This window comes from Rhipicephalus microplus, chromosome 7 (assembly GCF_043290135.1).
Source record: "Rhipicephalus microplus isolate Deutch F79 chromosome 7, USDA_Rmic, whole genome shotgun sequence".
NCBI lineage: Eukaryota > Metazoa > Arthropoda > Arachnida > Ixodida > Ixodidae > Rhipicephalus > Rhipicephalus microplus.
This window is the reverse complement of record NC_134706.1, coordinates 17,653,264-17,676,708: the sequence shown is the minus strand read 5'-3', so window position 1 is coordinate 17,676,708 and position 23,445 is coordinate 17,653,264. Positions and strand designations below refer to the sequence as shown.

Genomic DNA, 23,445 nt, shown 5'->3' with positions numbered 1-23,445 from the left:
ACATGACCCATTAGACATTCCGTCTCGTTGGACATTCAGTCTCGGTTGGACATTCAGGCTCGTTCGACATTCAGTCTTGTCCGTCACGTGACCAATTGGACATTCCGTCTCGCTGAACATTCAGGCTCTGAATCGCCCATACCGTAACGCGCCCCTTCCACCTTGTGGTGCATGACTATCGCACACGATCAACTGATTTGAATTCGTTTTTTGTTCTTTTTGTTTTCGAAGGTCCAAGTGGAGATAAGAGTGTGCAGTCGAAAAGCACGAAATACTGATAGGCTCGACATTTGGTGCTAACATTGTACACGAGCTTTAAAAAAAAGGTGGCGAAAAGTAGATAGCGCCTGTAAATATGGTACTGAAGGCGAGAAATAAACGACTCTGACGTCTTCGTACCCGGAGTTGTTTAGGGGGGTGTCACTGTATCTGCCTTTACTATCCTAAGGTTTATTATTTTTATCCTACTGCAATTGATAACTAATGTTTTCTATTGTCACGTTGGATTTGAAAAGTGCAAATAAAGTGCGAGACTGTTGTTATGAATGTCGAGAAAGATGATTGATATGTGGGGTTTAACATCCCAAAACCACCATATGATTATGAGAGACGCCGTAGTGGAGGGCTCCAGAAATTTCGACCACCTGGGGTTCTTTAACGTGCACCCAAATCTGAGCACACGGGCCTACAAAATTTCCTCCTCCATCGGAAATGCAGCCGCCGCAGCCGGGATTCGAACCCGCGACCTGCGGGTCAGCAGCCGAGTACCTTAGCCACTAGACCACCGCGGCGGGGCAATGTCGGGAAAAAGGCAACGCAAAGGATGCCACCAATCATGCAAACGGGCGCTTTTTTTTCCTTTTTGCTCTGAAAAACAAGGGAGAAATCATTTTCTAGGACAGATGCAAACATCGAATTCCAGAATTAACCACAAGTAAGCATTTATTTTCATTTTATGGGGGGATCATGGGGGAGGTTTTTGCCGCGCAGTGGACGTAGTCAGGCTGATGATGATGATGAAGATGACGAAGAGTTTAAAACACACACGAGAGCGATGCAACTGACTTTGGAAAAAAAAGCCCCGATGGCTCGAGTCTCTTCGCAAGAAGGAACCTTTCTTTATTAATATTAATATCATTCTCATTTTACACAAAGCTATCACGAACAATGTTCCAGATTTTTTATTTCACCGCTATTCTCTGAACGCACAAAAATGCACGTCAAAAACAAAAACAACACTTTCATGTTTTCATTGTTGACAGCCCATTGCGATCGTTGTTATATCGACAAACACAGCATTCAGACGACCATTGATTTCTACCCGCATTCATCAGTACCGGGATAACATGGGCGACGTAGGCGAGTCAATTCGGGACATGCGTCCACTATCGAAGCCAGGAGCGAGGTGCGGAATACATAGTAGTCAGTCACCCTAACAGTTCGAAGTAGCTATCATAGCTCTTCTTTAAACTCTTAATTGCCGGTTACAGCGAAAATGGCGGGAGTGGTTCCATCTTCACGCATGCTTCTGCGTCGAATACACACGAGTTGTTTGCTTCAAATTAACGGTTCTTCGATCGCTTACATTATATCGAAAAGAAGTGTTCTACGGTTAGCCCGGCTATTCGTCTGACATGCTGGATAGTTAACCGGATGTTTTTCTGGTTAACCTCCCTGCCTTCTCCCTTTTGTTCTTTCCTTCCTTCCTACCCCAGGTTCAGGGCAATGATAACAGCCCATACCCAGATAAATTCTTAACAGCACAGACAGCTATACACACCCGAAAGTTACACTGCTTACAAAGTTTCGTAAAGGCTTCGGTCAGCAAAAACATCAAAGTACTTTTGCGGGCCGTAACATAAAGGCAGTCATTTGCCACGGACCCAGAATGTGCCACAGTTATAAGCTATATTCCGGTTGAAAGTGTAATCCCACCATGAGAGGCTGTTTCTCTGACGCGTATATCGTGCCGTCACAAGGTAGATGTTGTAGCTCTTCTGGGACGTTACATTGAATCTGGAACAGAACTGTGAAACGTGGTTGTAATAAAATTAAACTATCTAAACCACTTTTGCAGTAATGAGCGATGATGAATTGTTTTGGTCACTGGTAATGTAGTGAATCACTCCCAATGAGTAAAGCCTAGTAAAATATTTAATAATTGCAAAATTACTTTTGATTTGACAGACGATATACTGCGTTATTCTTATTATCTAACAGTCCCGCTAAAGTGAATACAGTTTTGATTAAATTACAGTCATGGTCTCTCGACAACGGCCTCACCATTTTTCCTAGCAAAACTAAAGCTGTATTGTTTCGCAGTAAAAATAATACGCGTGTAATTTTTAAAGAGGGATTAGTCACGAAGAATGCTCAAATTGAACTTGTAAATTCTGCAAAATTGTTAGGTGTTATGCTTGATCAGAATATGACGTTGGTCTAGCCATATTGGCTATCTTACAGGGAAGCTTTCGCAAACCACAGGAATTATTCATTCCCTAAACCACCTTCCTCGCTCTATAAAATGCCTAACTTATAATTCCCTCTTTATGAGCAATTTGAACTGTTGTTGCTTAGCGTGGGCAACACATTTTGAAACAAATATTAAGAGGTTCTTCAAAAACAACAAAATTGGGCTATTATCAATAAACCACACGACTTTCCTTCGGCATCTTTATTTCGGGATCCCAACAAACCGAAGGTAATGGCTCTGTTGAATTACCTCTTAGTAGTTGCGTCTAAAAATGAGAGGAAAAGAAACATCACGCACATAGGACCATCACACACATAGGCCACCGCAGCGGGGTGGTTACGAAGCCTAAACAAATAGTATTATAAGTGGTTACGGGCAAGTAATCATTTCAAAAGTGTATGAACTACCGCAGCTCCATAAAAGTTGAGCTTTGTGCGTGGAGCGACATAATTCATTTTTTTTTCTCACAGCACACGGAGCGAGGACAACAAATAAAGGACGCTGCGAGCGTCTTCCTTGGTCGTCCTCGTTTCACGTGCTGCGAATGAATTATGCAGCTCCACCGTTCGATCTAGTAAAGACCATAATAAACTCCATGGTCAGCGGCATGTCAGCCGGCGATGCTCAACACGTGCCGACGTGCTCGCGCAGCGTCGATCGTGCCACTCCGACTTTGCCGCCACGACGGCCAGTTAGCGCTGAGGTCGCCTTGTCCTCCCAGCGCCGCTTTTCTCCTCTCCCTTTTCTTCCCTTTTCAGACCCTCTCCCTGGATCCCTAGCGCCCCCCTCTCCCCGAGCGCTCACGGCGTCCTCCCAGCGCCGCTTTCTCCTCTCCCTTTTCTTCCCTTTTCAGACCCTCTCCCTGGATCCCTAGCGTCCCTCTCTCCCCGAGCGCTCACGGCGTAAGCGCGCGCACGCCAGACTCGGATGCGTCCGGCCCCGCAGCCGTCCCTAGCGTTCGGGTCGAAGTGGACGCGGTTTCCCGCAGCAGGTGACGCCGCCGCTGTCACCTACCTTTCACGCAGCAGCACTTGACGTCGCCCCTTTTTTTTATCCCGCCGACCAACGAACACGGTGGCTTCGTGGCTGCTTGCGATGGGCGCCTCTTCGCCATCCGGCTAAGTGCCTTCACCGCATAACACGTGAGTGCGAATGCTACCCACGATGAAAAGAGCACTTCGATTGGTCGATATTAATGCTTCTTACAGCATGCAATTCACTCAGAAGCCCGTATAAACATCTCGGTTGTTACCGAAAGCCAATGCCCGCCATGGTGGTCTATGATGACTATATAGTTCCTCCACGGCTGGCCATAAACGTCACGGGATTGAATTCCAGCCGCGGCCGCTGCGTTTCCGGTGGAGGCGAGAACACTCGAGCCCCGTGTACTCGCCTTTAGTTGGACGTAAAAGAACGCCAATGGATGCTTTTCATGATTCGCAAGGGCGCTTCTCTGCACAGCATATTTGCCCAAGTAATGGTGGCCCCTGTCATGCTTCAAGTGGAGGCGCGGCCCTAATTGAAAGTGCCGTCTACAATGAGTGTTTATATCAAGACACCCAGCTCTGCATTTTCTACGTCATTGCGTTAGCAAACCGCGCTTGAACAACTAGGCTTCTAGCAGAGATTGGCTAGGCGTATTCACTAGTCCTATATCACAGCAGGACATCTAACTTTGCAATTTCGAAAAGGGTCTATTGGTCGAAATATCCGGAGCCCAGAACGACGGCGTCCTCCTTCATAATCATTTCGATTCGGGAGGTGAAACACCAAAAAGTGTCCGTATTGGAAGTCCAGATGGCAGTCTACAGAATGAAATAGAAAGCATGGATGGTTTGAAAAAGCAAGATAAAGTGTCTCGGACGGGATGTTTCAGTAGGCGGACCCTGTGAAAAGTTCGGTTATCAAGTGATCATCGTTGCCCTGTTTGATGTACTTGAGACCTACGGGACTGCTTTATGCTCAAACATAGTAGAGTACCAAGTACTCTAAATCATTAACCACTTCTAAACACAGTGACACGTGAGAGGCCTACGGAACGGCTTTATGTTCTACCATACAGTAAGGTACCAAGTACTCTAAATCGTTAACACTTCATCTAAACACACCTTTTAGTATTCCCATCGATTGGTCCCAGCAGGGACGGCTTTATGCTCTCCCATTGTAGAGTACCGAGTACTATTAATCGTTACACACTTTTTATGAACGCAACGTAACACTCCGTGATGTTGCGCGTCACTGTTGGCAATCACGCCAACGCGAATTTTTAAAGCTATACTCGGCGACAAATTTTTTTCGGTATTAAAGCGAAGGCTACAGAGCAGAACCGCGGGCATCCTAGCGCCAGTGAATGTATTTCCAAAATAGCGTCCATACTTTTAAGGTGAAATATAAAGAGTTCTTCCTTTATTTTCAACATGGAGCTATTCGGGACATGACCACAGCTCACACCAGTAAGATATTCGTATACAATTTAATTTGTTCGCTGAGACTTCGCGTTTCTGAACGCGCGAGAAAGTCCCACCTTCTTATCGCCTCATATCCAACGCTATAAGCGGCATCTGCGTATACATAAAACACTGATGGTGCGCCCCTGTCATTTTCCACAAAGTTACGAGACACGCGCCAAATCGGGCAACTTCGCGTAGTGCTACATTCGTAGAAGATCCGCCCCCGTAGCTTTCCCTTTAGTGCCAAGAAAAGTTGTCACCAAAGCCTAGAGCGCGTTTTTCACATAAATAGGTCCTCTTATCGAAACGTCGCCATGTCCACCTGAGGCACTTTTGCCTGCTCGTTCAACCTATCTGCACTTTGCCACCACTGAAACCGCATCGCACATCTCGCATGCTTCATAATCGAAAGATTTCAAGTCATCGGGGCTTGATTGGTTGATATGCGGGGGTTTAACGTCCAAAAACCACCATATGATTATAAAAGACGCCATAGTGGATGGTTCCGAAAATTTGGACCACCTGGGGTTCTTTAACGTGCACCCAAATCTGAGTAAACGGACCTACATCATTTCAGCCTGCATCGGAAATGCAGCCGCCGCCGCCGCCGGGACTCGATCCCGCGACCTGCGGGTCATCAGCCGAGTACCTTATTCACTAGACCACCGCGGTGGGGCGTGCCATCGGGGCTAACAGGGGCACTCATTAAGCTAAATAAATTATTTCGTTTGTATTCACGACAATGCGGTGTTTAGAAATAAAATACTGACAAAGTAACACCTGGAGTACTGTGCATCGAAACCATGATATATTACGCGGAACGACGTAGTGGAGGGCTCCTGGAACTTACGATGATCTGGATGTTCTTTAACATGCACTGACATGGCACAGTACACGAGCCTCTCTAATTTCACCTTCTTCGCAATACGACCGCCGTGCCTGGCATCGAACCCGCGACCTTCTGTTCAGCAGCCCAGCACAGCAACAGCTGCTCGAACGTGGTGCACATAAGATACTAACATTGTACGAATGTTTTTGAGAAACATGTGACCACTTGAAACCACGCTAGTGCTTTACACTGCAGGTATAATATCAAGTTGGCCCCCTTATAGGTATGTATAATACACTGAGCATTTTATTATTGAGAGGTTAAGTCTATGTCACATATACCTTACATTATTCTATAGCGCTATACCTGGTTCTTGAATTTCTTTTGTAAAAAATGTGTTCTTGGTAAAAGTTATTTAGTCCCCCCTTCTGCGTAACACTCCATCGTGAAGGTCGAGATTTATTTTTTTTAATAAAGAGAGTGCGGACGAAATGTGTACACTTGATCCGTTTACCCGCCGTGATATGGCTTAAGAAGCCCCGCCACGGTGGTCTAGTGGCTAAGGTACTCGGCTACTGACCCGCAGGTCGCGGGATCAAATCCCGGCTGTAGCGGCTGCATTTCCGATGGAGGCGGAATTGTTGTAGGCCCGTGTACTCAGATTTGGGTGCACGTTAAAGAACCCCAGGTGGTCGAAATTTCTGGAGCCCTCCACTACGGCGTCTCTCATAATCATATGGTGGTTTTGGGACGTTAAACCCCACAAATCAATCAATATGACTTAAAAACTAAGGTGTACAGCTAGCTGCTAAGGTGCAGGACCAACACCTCCTAAAATTTTAGGAGGTGTTGGCAGGAGGCGGGTACAGCTGCTATATAGGCTGAAGGACGGCGTGAGCAGTCGCGTTAACTGAAAGAAGACAAAACATTAATCAAAGCTGAACTAAAGACATAACCGGTGATCCATTATAAATACATGCTGCCGAACGTAACAGTAAACATTCGAACGTAAACGAAATTGGCGAACAGTGCACCAATTTGCGCATGACATGAAACAGTGAAACTGGACGAGTCGGTATACAGAGTGATGTGGTTGCCTGCTGCCTTTCCCGTTTCCTGATGTTCTTGCGTTGTACACATTCGGGGTATTCGTCTCGCCGTCGTCACTTCACACACACATTTGTTGAGCTCGCTGTTGCGCTGTTCATCTTTGGTGTACCAGTGGTAAGTATACAGGAATATGACCAATTTCTGTGACACCTGCCTCTTTGTGATGACGATATCTTCGTTTCTTTCTTTGGACAAGGAGTCGTTTGATAAATTGATTGAGTAATATGTGGGGTTTAACGTCCCAAAACCACCATGTGATTATGAGAGACGCCGTAGTCGACGGCTCCGGTAATTTTGACCACCTGGGGTTCTTTAACGTGCATCCAAATATGAGCACACGGGCCTACAGCATTTCCGCCTCCATCGGAAATGCAGCTGCTGAAGCCGGTATTCGATCCCGCGACCTGCGGGTCAGCAGCTGAGTACCTTAGTCACTAACCACCACGGCGGGGCAATCGTTTGATAAATGCTTTCACTGTTAAAATGACAATGGTGGTTGAACTTTGAGAAATTCACCAGAAATGAAAACGCTATACCTTTGTTTTGGAAAAACATTCGACGCGCTTTTATGATGAACAATGATTGGTAAGAAATGTAGTACCTAAAAAAATTACGGCAACTTTTAAATTCAGAGACACTGCGGTGACTTCATCAAAATGATGTCACTTAGCGATTTCAATGTTTTTGAAGATGTGATGTAAAACGAATTCCTCTTTAGTGATACATGTATCAGGGCTACTGAAGTATGCAAAAGAAATTAACTGTGTAAACAAAGTACTGACGCCTTTCTGAGTTGCTAGACGACTTTTCAATTCCTCAGTGCTAGGTGGATGAACTATGAGGGTCTATTTTGATCGGCAGAAAAAAAAATTATTGAAGAAACGAAAATGTTTTGCTGAGCTTTTTGTAGTCACAAATAAATATAACGAGAATTAAACTAACTTTATTCAGACGCGAAGGGTTGCTACAGTAAACGTTGTTGTTCTTACAAAATTTTTTTATGCACATCATCTTTTTCTGCCTGATAATCAATTTCCCAACCGAAGAAATTTTTCTGGAACATCTACGTTTTCGAACATTGAATCTCGCCACTTTGCTCTCTAGTTCTGAGCGACAGTCTCATGCTCACAGCAATTTTTCAAAAAGGAGCATTCTTAGATGCACGTTTGCGCGTATGCCTACATTTGCTCATTATAATGTTTATAAAGTTTTTTAATAATGCTGCTGCAAATAAGAAGTCCACAGTTTTACTGGAAATCATCATGCTTTCTTGGCACTGTACAATCCAGTCAAAACCCATTTGAAAAACGACCATTGATTGAGGCCCAATGAAGTAAATGGAGAAGGTATAGAGAAAAAAAAGGTAAAAATACACATGATGATAGGTCGTTTTTGGTAAAGCTCGTAATATAGATCCCCGTGCAATGGTTTCCCTTAAGCCACACAAAATACAAAGCCTGCAAATGTCTATACTGCGATTGATATTTCTTGTTCTACTCTTGCGACATACAAGAATCATGTTAAAGAAACATCAAACACTCTATCACGCGTCACTTCCGATTTGAACTGGTGTCACCATCGAAATTTCGACTATGTTGCACGCCTACCCCATGACCGTGACTCTACAGGTGTAGCCTACACGTGAAGTAAAAACACAGTTTCATTTATACAACGCTTCCTTGGTGGCGTGTCAGAGCACACTGGCTGTGCTTCAAAGATGCGTAAGCTCGAATCTTTGCTCAGAACACCAGGCCTACCCTTTGTTCAGAAGTACACACACGCCTCTGTTCACAACATCAAACTTATTTCAGAAGTTGACACCAGCTTTTCTTCAGAACACCTCAATTTGTTCAGAACACCAACTTTTGTTCATTACGCCAGCCTTTGTTGATAACCTCACACCAGCTTTTGTTCGGAACATCAAACTTAGTTCGGTAAACGACACCATCCTTTCTTCAGAGCAGTAGCCTTTCTTCAGAACACTAGCTTTTGTCGAGAAGCCCCATCAACGTTTCGTGAGATAATTAGCTTCCGTTCACAAAACGAGCCTCTCACCAACTTTGCTTCATAACAGAAGCCTTTCTTCAGAAGTTCTCACCAACGACTGCTTAGACGCCCGCATTTGTTCAGAACACTAACTTCTGTTCGAAAACTCCCACTGACATTTCTTTCGAACACAAGCCTTGGATGAAAAGTCCACACCAGCCTTTGTTCATGACACCTGCACTCATTTCACCGGCCGCTACGCTTGAGGCCATGGGTTCGAGTCCAGGTGACGGCGGCCGTAGTTTGATGTGGGCAAAGTGCAAGAACGCCCATGAACTTACTTAGCTACACTTTTATGAACAGAGCATATCGGGAACACGTTTGGAATCCATGGACCACAACAGCGTGCCTCAAAACCTAGTTGTCCTAGCAAGAGGTGTTACCATCAGCTTTAAGACTGACCACTCCACGGAATCTACAGCAACGGAACTAGCTGCCTTGCGCGCTGCACTTCCGTGTGGTCAATCGGGAACCACCGCAACAATGGTCGATTTTCAGCGACTCAAGGGCTGCCCTAAAATCTGCGCTCTCGGCACTGCGTCGTGGGCCGTACGAACAGCTTGTTTTCGAAATTCGATGCCTTCTCCACACTTCACACAAGAAAGGGCATCACGTGACGTTTCGGTGGCTGCCAAGTCACTGCGGCGTCATAGGGTACGAACATGCCTGTACTGCCACGCGGGCAGCTCTTGAAGAAACACGAGAAGAAGCCATACCAATTTGGCGGACCGATGCAGCCAGTAATCTTCGACAACTTGCGCGTGAAATCGCGTTTTCACTATGGTGCCCAACAAACATCGATACAAATCTTCAACACCACCTGTCCTCTTTGATGGCTCTCCGCATGCCCTCTGGGCTCGACCAAAGAGAAGCCACCCTTCTTCATCGCTTATGGCTAGGAGTGGCATTTACAAAATCGTATTCCTTTGTCATAGGACTGGCCGACAACGCTCTCTGCGATGCCCGTCATTGCGAAGAGACGCTACACCTCATCCTGTGCGACTGTCCGTTGTATGACATCCAGAGATAGTCACTCGTATCCATTCTTGCGCGCATCGACAACAGCCACATGTCTGTGGACACTATTCTGTCAAGTGCCCGAGAGCAGACATTGCAACAAACGGCGACAAAAGCTCTGTTGAAATCACTATACGCGACACCGACTTAAACAAGTGGCTGTAACAGCAGTGTCGCACACCGCGAAAGACAAGACTGGGCAATGAATGAGTGTGCGCGCGTGTGCTGCCGAATGTGCTGTGGTCATCTTTCTTCCCCCTCTGCTCTCTATCTTTCATCTTCCCCATCTACTTCGATGCTCAGGGTAGCTAACCGGCTGCCTATAGGCTGGTGAACCTCCCTGCCGTTCTTTTCCTCCAATTTTCCTTCCTTCCTTCAAACCTCATAACTTCGAACCTCATAACCACATGGCTTTGACGCGTAAAACAGTCACATTTACCAACATTTCAGCTGCAACTGCTGCATTGTTTGTTATTCTATGATACCACTCGAAGTTCACCTGCGAAATCTTATTACTAAGTTCATAGCCAATACCATCGACTGTCAACAGTGATTAGAACGGTCTTCGTACGCAGCACATGCACACTTCGAACGATGAGGATGACGTGTTACGTTTTATGCCCACTGATTTGTACCACACACTTGAATCTAATTACAAACCACAACAACAACAACAAAAAAGTAACTGTACCCATCAGGCTGAGCACGATCGAATGAAACACTTGCCATCGGTGCGTCGCAGTGGGACAACCGACATTTCTTATACGCGAAACGCGCCTAGTCTCGGACAACAAATGCTTTCTGCATTTTAAAAGAGAATCCGTGTATGGCGAAGTTCTGGCGGATCGCGTCCGGTGACACAAAACTTGTACAGCAACACGTCATAGTGAACCCATTAATATGACTGTAATCCAGTGCTTTTGAATCGAAAAGATCGACATATACAAATGGGTAAACGTAAAGGCGTGCAATTTCTCCAACGCGCCAGAATGACGTCGGCAATTTCACCTTAAACGCAAGACCACTTCTTTAAAAACGAACGTCGAGCCTATTTCGGGCTTTCAAGACGTCGGTCTTTTTTTTTTTTTCACGTCACGTATACATTCCCGTTGATCGGTGTTGATCAGAAATACTAAGTGTCATACGCAAGAAAAACACCGGAATCTTCGAATCGTTTGCTCTTTATTGGCCGGATATAGTCCGTAAATTCGTAAATTTACTAGGAATATTCCACTAGACTATAGACCCACGATAGTGACAGATTCACTTGATCCCGTCTTCATAGTGAAAAAACTGTGTGTGTGTGTGTGTGTGTGTGTGTGTGTGTGTGTGTGTGTGTGTGTGTGTGTGTGTGTGTGCGTGTGCGTGTATGCGTGTGTGCGTGTATGTGTGTGCGTATGTGTGTGTGTGTGTGTGTGTGTGTGTGTGTGTGTGTGTGTGTGTGTGTGTGCGTGCGTGCGTGCGTGCGCACCCCACCGACAAGTGCCCCTGTTTTCGATTACAGATAACATTGGTCGCACACTCATAACCGTTGACATGCGCAAACGCAGTGTCAATGCTTAAGATATTCCCCACCCTTGGCTTAGTTTGTACGACCAACCCGATATAACTAAAGCTAACCAAGGAAGGAGATAAGATACATTAAGATGCTAGCCTGCCCAATAAAATGTGCCTGATCGATTGGCCACAACGTAACGATTGCATATTACGCAATAAAATAGGCGCTGTTTTTAGCGAGAGACGGCAATATATCGACTGCGCGTCTCGGAAAAAAAGCGCGTTATCAATCAGGGAAAGTGTTCGGGGTGCGTTCCGAGAAACGCAATAACTTGCGTAACGATAACGCACGACCTTTCCAAATAACGCTAGAATAATGCGATCCCACCTGCGTGGTTTCGTAGTCGTGGTTTCGTAGTCGTGGTACTCCGCTACTGACAGGAAGGACACGTGATCGAATGATGACAGTGGCAGCCGCATTCGAACGGAAACGAAATGCTAAAAGTCAATGCGCTTAAAGTGGGGTGCACGTTTAAAGAACCCCTGCATGTGGTCGAAATTTCCGGAGCCCTCCACTACGGCGTCTGTAATAATCAAATAGTGGTGTTGGCACGTATTTAGGTGCTCTAATAAATAATAATAATAATAATAATAATAATAATAATAATAATAATAATAATAATAATAATAATAATAATAATAATAATAATAATAATAATAATAATAATAATAATAATAATAATAATAATAATAATAATAATAATAATTATTACTATCTTGGCGTTGTTTTTGATAATATGCTACATTTTCCTCCTCAAACTAAATGTGTTGCCATGCAACGCTATCGTTTTTTCGGCGGTGTTTACGGAATCTCTCGAGAGTTCAGTTCTCCTATACAGTCTTCAGCAAATTGTACACCGCAATTTGTCTTCCTCAACTTGAGTATGCATTTGTGATCTGTAACGACGTTGCTAAATCCAAGAGTAATGCCACTGAACGATTGCAGAAACAATTCACAAGCATTTACACAACCATCGTTTCGCCATACAAACGACTCTGCATCTCGTTTTAACGCGTCTGGATTACTGTCACTTCCGTCACTTTTCTGCCCGCGAAATCGCGCTGAACTGCGATTGTTTTGCAAGCTAGTTTCATGGTATGATATTTTGCCCGTTATTTCTCAGTCCTATTAGTTTTAAAATTCTGCGTAAGTTAAGCACAGAGAATCGACCACTTCATGTACACATACCAACGTCTTTCAAAACTCTACCGTTCACAAAATACAAAGTCTCTATAATGTCAACTTTCTTGATATTCATGTTTTTTTTATAGTCAATAGTCACTTTTTATCTGACCTTTGCATTGTTTAATATGATTTTTTCACAACGTATACATTCTTTCCTTTTCCGTCTTTCAGGAAAACTTCCGCAGAACTGTGTTTATCCCGCATTATTTTTTTTCACTCCCTTCTATTATTCTTGGTCTTGTCTTTTTATTCTTCCTATTTTGCATTGATTTCTGTTTGTGTGTATTCGCTCTTTTTATCTGATTTGTTCTGCTGAAGACTGCCTGTATTGTATTGTTTATTTTTATTGCTTTAATTTTGCTAACGTGCGTGCGCACAAAGACCTCAGGGTTGCTCCAGGGAACGTTAAATTATCACGAGAAAGGTGCGGTTGTAAGTCATTTCTTCGGATCACCTTGCAGGACTACGCAGATTTCATTTAGGTGTTCTCCGAGTCCACGGGCTTCGAGTTCGCCCATTAATTCGCCTTCGCGCTGTAGGTTGCTAGACCACCTGGTTAGATCAGTTTGTGGAGCGACCACCCCAGGGAGGCGCTGCTATCTTGAGTTCAATCCCCGGATCGAGGCCAATTTTTCTTCAACAAAGAAGCTTTACACCCGGCTAGATCTGCGTGGATTTCCTTGTTACTTAGTGCTATCTTCCAATTGTTCCTCTCGTTATACTTAAATATGAATGCAGCTGTGGCACACATGCGAACAAACGATGCGTCCTTCCGTCTACCACGTTTAGCTTCGGTAGTCGTTATATATGTTGTTTTAATTAAAAAAAGAAAGTTAGGAGCTGCCAACTGAAGAGTTCGTTTTCGTTTTTCAGTGTTCTTCCATTTCCCTCGGTAATGTGCTGGGCTGGTATTACGCACTCCATCAAAGTGTGAACTTTAGATGCCTTATTGACGTGATAAATAATCGCAGTCATGGACGCTAACATCAGCGATGAACATAAAACAAGACATCATCTGACGACATAACCCTGTGATGTCTTCATGACATCACTGTAACCAAAAATTGACCACGTATCTGCTTGCTTCGTGGCAAATGTCATCGAAAGACGATAGTCTTCTGTCAGCCGTACATGAGTCCTCATCCACGTGAGATATGGACGCCATGTGGCGGTGGCGTCGGGAAACACAAGCTTGTACAGAACCCAGGAACACTTCCAGGTGGCAGCACCATATCGTCAGCAGAGCGCTTTTTAGAGGCGAAGCTCTTTAAAGCGGCATCCGTTTGTCCATCGTAGCCGTTGTAGTGGGTAACAAGTATAACATTTTGACCTCCAAGGTGGTGCCGGTGAGAGATTTCTTCTGTGCGTTGTTGAACAATAAAAAATAGTGCTCAATGTACATGCCAATGGCTGCTAATGGCGAATTAGAGACAGGAGCATTCGGTTTTTAGTTAACGCGCACGCTGCGAATTTTCTTATTTTTCAACAACGCACAGAAGAGAAGAAAGGGTTGCTACGTTATACTCGCTGAGCGTAACCTTCTAGGTTTTAGAAAGGTTTAGCGAGCGTTGGGCCGCAGTGCCATGAATACAGTGAACTAGTATATACCATGAACTCGAGGTGGTTAAAGGTGGGAAGTAGACACGAAGCGCAAGCCGTAAGAAAGTAAAAGCTGAATTCTCCTGTCGCTCATTTCCCATTAGCATCCATTGGCATGTACATTGAGCACTATCTGACAAGAAAGGGTTGCTACGTTATATACGCTGGGTGTAACCTCCTTAGTTTTAGAAAGGTTTAGCGAGCGTTGGACCACAGTGTCACGAATACAGTGAACTAGTATATATACCATGAACTCGAGGTGGTTAAAGGTGGGAAGTAGACGCGAAGCGCAAGCCGTAAGAAAGTGTGCGTGTGACACCTCTCGTTTAGTCCTTGGAATGTCCGCTGGATGGCGGTGCTTCTATATGGAGAATATATGATGAAAAGATGCGAGATGGTGGTACTTGGAGTGCTGAATAGATGGACAAACGGACACCCAGACAGATGCATGGATGGACGCATGAACGGACGCAGGCGCGGATGCATGGACGAACGCAGGGACGGACGCACGAACAGAGGCACGCATGGACGGGTGGATGGATGCATGGACGGTCACACAGACGGACGCATGGATGAACGGAAGCAAGAACGAATGGACGGAGGAATGCTTCGCCCCACTCTCCATCATTCACTCCGTGGATATGCTGCCAATTTTTTTTGTGCATGACGTCCCATTTTCGGCGCAGCCTAAGAAACACGAGGATCTTTAGAATTACGTATCCACTTCTTTTAAGTAAAGGAGCACATCACCTAATACTTGCGTATTAAAGTAGCGCTTCAGATATGCGTAATATTTTGTTTTTCGGGCGACAATGTTCACAAGTACGAACGCAGCCACCAGTTCAAGATGGCTGGGCGTCCAGCAAGTGCTTAAACTTTAGCCCGGTGACTGAATCGTGAGATGAACCAATGGTCGTGTGGCACGCTGATGGCCACTTTTACCGTGCAATCAGGCCTGTGGAACTTTCGCCTCAATAAGTTAAGGCCAGAATGGGGTGGCGAAATAAAGTCGCAACTCGTAGAATGCTTCATTCGGACGTGTTAACGTTTGTTAGATGGAGCCATCGTAGCGGAACGTTTCGGCCGCTCCTTTCTGAAACGGACAAAGTGCCGGGAGTCTTTGTGTTTTATGTACACGTTCTTTCGGACCACATTATCCACGGAGGGCCAGCCGACGGTGCACTTAGCCAAATGAGTGACCGCGGTTAGGCCTCTCAGCGGCTTCCGTGCAAATGGGCCCGCTTTGTCACGTGTAAGAGCAGAGGACGCAGCAGCGCAGACGACAGACGCAAAGGGAGGACCGACGTTCAAGCCTTTCTCCAAGCGCGAAAGCGGACGACAAGTGGAGAGGGAAAACGAGGAAACAGCGGGAACAAAACAAAGAGGGAGGAACCGCCACGGACCATTGCCGGCGGTCACGAAGTTGACGAGTTGACAGCGGTCATCCTGAAATAGCAACGGCGACGAAGATCCTAACAGCACGACAGCCCCGACCGAGTACTGTCGTTCCCGACAGTACTATAGGGGCTGTTTACGTGGGCTATAGGGTACAATTCTCCTGAGTGATTTTTCTAATATTTTCCCTGGAATAGTGTGACAAGACCATGCTAAATTTTGTTGTGTTATGGTTTATTTATTGTGTTATTTATTTATTTCTGTGTGTTACTTGTTGTGTTATATATTTACTTATGAAAAAAAAATGCGACAAATTGAGCGGCCTGCGTGCCAAACTGTATTTAGGAGCAGAGGCCCCATGTCAGGCTATATAGCCTTTAGCCTCTGCTCCCGATCCTGTAAGAATTTCAGGACGAAATAAACTTCAATTCAGTTCAATTCAATTCCAGAGATTAAAAAATCTATGAATGCCACAATCGAGTTGCTTTTATAGGGTGTTTCAATGCTTTCGCTCGGTGATGCAGGTTGTTTCGATATTGCTCGTAGGTCGATGCTAGGCTTTAGCTTGGTGATGCTTCGCTGCTGCTACGTTGAGTCTCTATATTGCTCCTACACTGCTCTTAAACGTTGACGTCTAAGCCCGAGGTAAACCACAGACAGTTGCAGACACGACGCGGATATCCGAACTCTCGAGACATAAACTGGTACTAAAAGCAAGCGTTCCTACCTCTCATATATCTATGCAGCGCATGTCTAGGTATGTCAAAAAGAAGACGTGACATTCGGAAGCGTATATGATATGAAGTGCTAACACCTAAACATATACGAGGGCGTATAGAAAACAGCCACAATAACATACACAGCACTCCGCGCGTGTGTGCAAGGGGGGGGGGGGGGACAAAAAGCCTCTTCAGGCTTTTTGTTCGGGCACCAAACGTCTGACAGGCTTTGAATAAAATCGAAAAAAAACAACATCAAAACATTACAGACTCTTTTATCTCGACGTCACTTGCGGGACGTTTTTAATAAAGCTGATACATTGCTTCACTTGTGACCCGTGAGTACAGAAGCTTGTCTGGCTATACCGCTCGACATGTTTTCAACCAGTCAGAAACTTCCTGCTAGCAGCTCCACTAGCGCGATGCTAGAACGGCGTTACATATCAACAAAGTGTTCTGAAGTCCTGAAAAGCTGGGGCGGAGAGGTGTGTAAGTGGTTTTCGCTGTAATGAAACAAGCGAAGAGTACACAAACGAACTCAAGGCACGGAGAAGAGAAGTTTACCGACTCGGTTCTGAGATTTACGTGGTCGATATTTTCTCTCTTTCTCTCTCTCTCTCTCTCTCTCTATCTTTTGCCTACGTGTGACACTGTTACGTCAGAAGTATATATCTCGACTGAGTGGTGTGCGGAGAAGATTGTGTAGTTGTTTGAAACAAGTACCGATGGTCCGCGCCGATGCAGCACTTAGCAAAACTTCCCTGGCATGCATTTTGACGTGAAACTTAGCTCTTGTAATGCCCGGTGAGTTTTTCTGCGCCTAATTAACCGCATGCAGCCGTGGGCGCAGAAGGCAGCGGGTGAACTCTTACATCACGGGCGAAATATACGGAATTAAATAGGATCAGCACAGAACGCTGTTTTTATCACCCTCTGGCCTTGTTGGCCATGAAATGTGGTAGAATGGTTTCCAAGTGTATCTTAGATAACTCTTGTGGCTTTTGATCACTATCCAGGCCACGGAGAAAGCCTGGTCACGACCGCCCGAAAATAAATGTGAAGCAGAAGAGAATACGTTGGTATACAAGTGACGAGGACGAAGCGAAGGAGCCATTGACTGAAAGCTTCACTGCAACGCACTTTTCGGACGATGTTAGCGGAGCGGAATCAAGCTTCCCAGCATGCCCGGCTTGAGGCTGGGCACCACTGTAGTGCCTAATCAGAGAAAGCTTTCTCGAAACCGTGCATGCTTCGCTCCTACACGGTTTTGTTTCATTTGGTTACTGCCAATATTCCGCGGTCATCTTAATGCAACAGTCATATTCAATTTCCATCCAATCAGCTGTCGCCTCAACTCGAAGTAAGTGGTGAGAGCCCATAGCATACAAGCGTAACGAGCTGTCTACTGACGTCTGTGGACATAGCGCGTGGTCACGCCGATTTGATAAAAAACTTTCAAAGCTGCTGTCAGAGCGACGCAACATCAATGTTCCTCCACGGTTCGTTCTAACGACTCCTTCATGCTTCAATGACTGTCGTGCTCTTTCGACAGATGGAGCCAGCCGCCGTGGTTTATCTCTGTTCGACTCGCGCACTCTAGTGGCTAAGGTACTAGGCTGCTGACCCGCAGGTCGCGCGATCGAATCCCGGCTGCGGCGGCTGCATTTCCGATGGGGGCGGAAATGTTGTAGGCCCGTTTGCTCAGATTTGGGTGCACGTTAAAGAACCCCAGGTGGTCGAAATTTCCGGAGCCCTCCACTACGGCGTCTCTCATAATATTATGGTGGTTTTGGGACGTTAAACGCCACATATCAATCAATCAATCGACTCGCGCACGAGTCGGCATCCTGAGTGAGCTCCCACTCTGTTACAGATCTGGACTTCATACGAAACACGACAGTGACACCAACGGCAACAGAAAAAAAAACAGTTCTCCTGCGTCCACATAATCGATATCGCAAGACTAGAACTAATACAATAAAAAAAACCGCCTCCGCTATGCGTATCCGCCAGCAAATTCATATAATTCCGTGTAAAGTTCACTCCGAAACGATAACGCTTCTTTTTTTCTGTTTGTGTTTATCAGGAGATGACTGGCGATACGATACAGTACGTCGTTATTCGAAGTACACTATATTGATCGGCGCTTCCCGACGACTATCCTTAGATACCTCTGGCACGCTCAAACCGTGCACCGCTTTTATAAATAGCCAAGGGCACCGCAGGATGCCTTATTCGTCTCTGTCGCTCTCTCTGTCTGTCCATGTAGTGCCCACGTTTGTCATTTGTGTCCTTACGGATGTGTGCTTTTGTTATGTGTGTGTGTTTGCATCTCCGTACGTCAATGTGTACTCGTGCGCACTGGTGCCTGCGCGTGCGTACTTACAACGAGGCGTAGTACGCCACTTTCGGAACCGAAGAAGCGCATCTGCGATGCGCGCCAGACAAATAGTCGTCGAGGCCGACATCGAACGACGGCCAGTGGTCAATCGTCGGCGCTCACGGGAGTGCATGACACGCTTCGGCGAGCAAATCGATCGATTTTTTTTTCTTTCTTTCGTATGATCAATCGACTACACACACTCTCATAGCCCTTTATCTCCGGCCTCCTCCCACGCCCCACGAATAACGCCGAAAACTCGCCGTGCTTGCAGGCTGAAGTCCGATGAAGTCTAATGGTCTCTTCCTCAACATGTATTGTGTCTACACGCGCACGCACGCACTGGCACATGCACTGACACACACACACACACACACACACACACACACACACACGCACACACACACGCACACACACACACACACACACGCACGCACGCACGCACGCACGCACATTTACCGCTATATAAATTGATTGAAGGTACATATTGATCTCAAGCTCTTTTGACATAGCGTAGAGTGCTCTTCTAAGTAACGTACGCGTTTCTTCCGTTTTTATTTTACGGCACATGGAAGTCAGAATTAGGGGTCACCGTGTGTGTCGACCTGTACCTCACGACAGGTTCCTTTTACTTTTTAGAGGGCATCAAACATAGTACATACAGTGTACACGGTCTCGAAGCGAATGTGCACAGAAGTTATAAGTTTGATCATTTATTATCATTCCTGTGATTAATGGAGCGGCACTCGTCAGTGATTTCGCTGCTCTTGGTGAAGTTCGTCCGATCGTACAATGTAGGGATGATTTGCGGAACCTTTTTTTTTATTACGATTGAACGGAACGCGCAGTTTGAGGCTTGGTCTGAGGTCGGCTAGTGATGCGGTTATCATGGCTATGCCAGTAAAATAAAAAAAAAGAAAGACACGGCAGATCGATTGCGCAAATTATAGCTACGGGGAGACGTCAGTGATTAATTTTGACGTGTGTTTGTTAGTAGGCCCGTGCGATAATCGAACGAATATTAACGTGATTATTTGAGTGATACCCGAATGGACGTTCGAGCGAATATTCCGATGAAAGAACACTAGGTTTTCGAAATTTCCGGAGCCCTCCACTACGGCGCCTCTCATAATCATACGATGGCTTTGGGACGCTAAACACCACATATCAATAAATCAATATTCGGATGAAAGTTTGAGCCAATATACAGATGAATGTCCGAAGCACGTCGACGCGAATTTGAAGTCCTCCGACATTCTGAAGTATTCGAAACGAGCGAATTCAATTAGTTCACCGAATGTAGCCCGTTCGAAAAAAATAATTTCGCTGCTGCATCTTCTGGCTGTGCCGTGAAACCACCCACCCGGAAAAAGTCGAACTGCCACTAAGCGACACGTCATGGTTCAGGGTGCACATTGCCTGTATCATAATGAATATTTTTAATGTTTTAAAGCATGGTATACGGACTTATATGGTCTAACAATAGATATAAACGTTAAGCCCGATTGGATTTCTTCCTGAAAGTTAGCCAGGCTCGATGGGCCTGGTTCGCCGAGCATCACATCCTCCTGGAAGCTCTTGTTACTCTTGAGTTTCTTGAATATAACTCAAGAGATGTCACGTTACTCCCAAATCGTGGATACCGTTAAGGAATCACCATGTCGTCGTTTTACGTTCCGCGTTATAGTGGCGCAGGTCCCGCGTTTGATGCACAAAAGCCTAGCAATCCACAGGTTTGGATCGTGGGTGCTTGCTCGCCCGCGAACACCAGCGTCGCAGAAGCGCCAAATCTTCTGTACAAGTCTGAGCAGCGACAGTGAAACGCCAGGACAGAGATTGGATTGGATAAACTTTTATTCGGTCCTCCAAAACACAAATCACTGTGATCCTTCAAAACACAGATCACACAGATCACTCAGTCCCCACAGACCACGTGGGGACTGAGATGCCAAGCTCCTCAGCCGCCTCGCGGGCTTGGTGAACAGCCCAGAGCTGATCTGCCATGGATGAGCTGCGGATTGCCGCCTCCCATCTGGCAGAGGTGATGTTAGATATATGAGCGAATTTGGTGCACTGCCACAGCATGTGTTCTAATGAAGCTATTTCCCCACAATGCGGGCAAAGATTACTTGAGTATAGGTCAGAGTACATGATGTGTAACATTTTCAAAGTAGGGTACATCCGCGTTTGCAAAAGCCTTAATGTAAGTGCTTGGGGCCGGGTTAGATTTTTGTGAGGTGCAGGGAAAATCCTTCTAGACAGGTAGAAATGTTTAGTGAGCTCGTTATATGTTGTAAGAACTTCCCGGTTATCCCCTTCACCGGTAGAACGCATCCCCGGGGAGGCGCGGTTGGAGAGTTCTCGCGCCGCCTCGTGTGCTGCTTCATCGAGATTGGGAGGGGAATCTTTGATTTGCCCAAGATGAGCTGGGAACCAACTCAGAAGATGATGCGTTATGTTCTTGCCTTGCAGTATTCTCAGCGTTTGTTCAGAGACCGTCCCCTTGGCGAACGCCCGTAGTGCTGCCATGGAATCACTGTAGACGACTTCAATGTTATCCATCTTGAGTGCAAAGGCAATGGCCACCCGTTCCGCAATAATTGGGTCTTTCGTCCTGACCGTCGCTGAGTTGACGACATGGCCAGCCCCCTCGACCACCACAGCCACAAACGCTTTCCCATTGGCGTAGGAAGCCGCGTCAACAAATACGACCCCTCGTTCCTCATTTGAGATTTGACGAAGTATAGTCCTGGCCCTCGCTACTCTTCTTCCGACGTTGTGTTCTGGATGCATGTTTCTTGGTATAGGAGACACCGTGATATTCTCCCTGATGTTGTCGGGGATATCTTAGTAATTGTGCCTGATTGCCATTGGGTGTTGGCCCAGCTCCTGCAGGATCATTCTCTTCGACCTTGTTGTAGATAACCTTGCAAACTGTGCTCTCTCTTGGGCTTCTGCTATTTCTTCGAGCGTGTTGCGAATGCCAAGCTCAAGCAGACGTTCGGTGCTGGTATGTATGGGTAGGCCCAGGACCTTCTTGATAACTTTCCTGAGGAGCACATTCAGTGTCTCGGACTCTGCTCTTGACCAGTTGTACATTGCTGCCTCGTACGTGAAGTGGCTTAGAACAAACGCATGCATCAACCTGATGAGGTTGTCTTCCTTGATCCCATTTCTTTTGTTGGCCACTCTGCGTATGAGGTGCACCGCACTGTCTGTTTTCCAAGTTAACTTGGCTATAGATTTGCTGTTGGCGCCAGTAGACTCTATAAGCACGCCCAGGACTTTGATGGAGTCGATCCTCTGGATAGAATCCCCTTGATTTGTACGGAGGTGGATGTCTATCTGGTTTAACGGCTTCCATCCCCTAGGTTTCGGTCCCCGGCGTGGAGTCCGATACAGTAAAAGTTCTGACTTACTCGAGGAGCACTTGAGCCCAGAAGGACGAAGGTACTCTTCTACGGTGTCAATTGCCTCTTGCAGGGCGCTCTCAATCTGCCCTTCGCTTCCACTTGTGCACCAAATGATAATGTCATCTGCGTAGATGGTGTGCTTCAATACTTCAATGCTCCATAATTTCTTTGACAGTCCAATCATGGCAATGTTGAACAGCATTGGTGAAATCACTGCCCCTTGCGGCGTGCCCCTTCCTTCTAGTTCGATTGCTGCGGTCTCGATATCTGCAATCTTCACCACGGCTTTCCGATCTGTAAGAAAGGACCATACGTAGTCATAGAAGGCTTTCCCCAGACCAAGCTTGGAAATTGCTTCGAGTATGAATGAGTGGTGGATGTTGTCAAACGCTTTTTCTAGATCTAGGCACAGAATGGCGCTCACGTCTCTCGTTTCGTTGTCGATGACCTGGTGTTTGATAAGCTTCAATGCATCTTGTGTTTATAGCCCTGCCCTGAATCCAACCGTATTGTGTGTATATATGTCGTTATCTTCCAAGTACTTGTTTATCGTGTGCAGTATGGCATGTTCTGCAACCTTGCCGATACATGATGTCAAGGATATTGGCCTCATGTTGTCCAAGTTAGGGGGCTTTCCTGGCTTAGGAATAAGGATCGTCCTGGCCAGCTTCCACTGCTCTGGCACCCTGCCTTCTTTCCATGCTGCATTGATCATATCCTTCAGGGTGTCAATTGAATCATCATCCAGGTTACGAAGGGCCTTGTTTGATATACCGTCCGGGCCAGGGGCCGACCTGCCGTTGAGATCATGCAAGGCTCTTCTGATTTCCTCGATGTTAAAGTCGCCCTTAAGACCTAGATTGGGCCTGCCCTGGTACTGTCTACTTGGTGGTGCCAATCCTCATTTGATTGGGAGGTACTTATGCACGAGCTGCTGGACAATTTGCTGTTCTGTAGTGCGCCCTATCTCTTTGTGCGAAATTCAAGCGATAACATGCTTTTGATTTGTTTTGGTGGTGTTTTCGTTGAGGAGATGCTTTAACATATTCCATGTCTTGCCATTGCGCATCTGACCATCGACGGAGTTGCAGATTTCGCCCCATTGCTGCCTGAATAGTGCGCGACAATTTTCGTCGACTGATATGTTTACCTCAGCTATCTTCTTCCTCAGTCTTCGGTTCAGGCGCTGACCCTTCCAACGGTGCAGTAGTGCTTGCTTTGCCTCAAGAAGATGAGCGAGCCGGCTATCCATTCTTTCAACCGGAAAATCT

General features: G+C 46.0%; 1 protein-coding gene across 2 annotated transcripts in view; it reads left to right on the top strand.

Moving 5' to 3' along the window:
- Positions 1–3,418: 3,418 nt before the first annotated feature.
- LOC119179365 (glycine receptor subunit alpha-1-like) overlaps positions 3,419–23,445 on the top strand; it is a 71,011-nt gene continuing 50,984 nt past the window's right edge. For both annotated transcript variants that reach the window (XM_075868778.1, XM_075868777.1), the window contains exon 1: positions 3,419–3,615. The gene's annotated coding sequence lies outside the window, so the exon portion shown is untranslated. The remainder of the gene's footprint in view (positions 3,616–23,445) is intronic.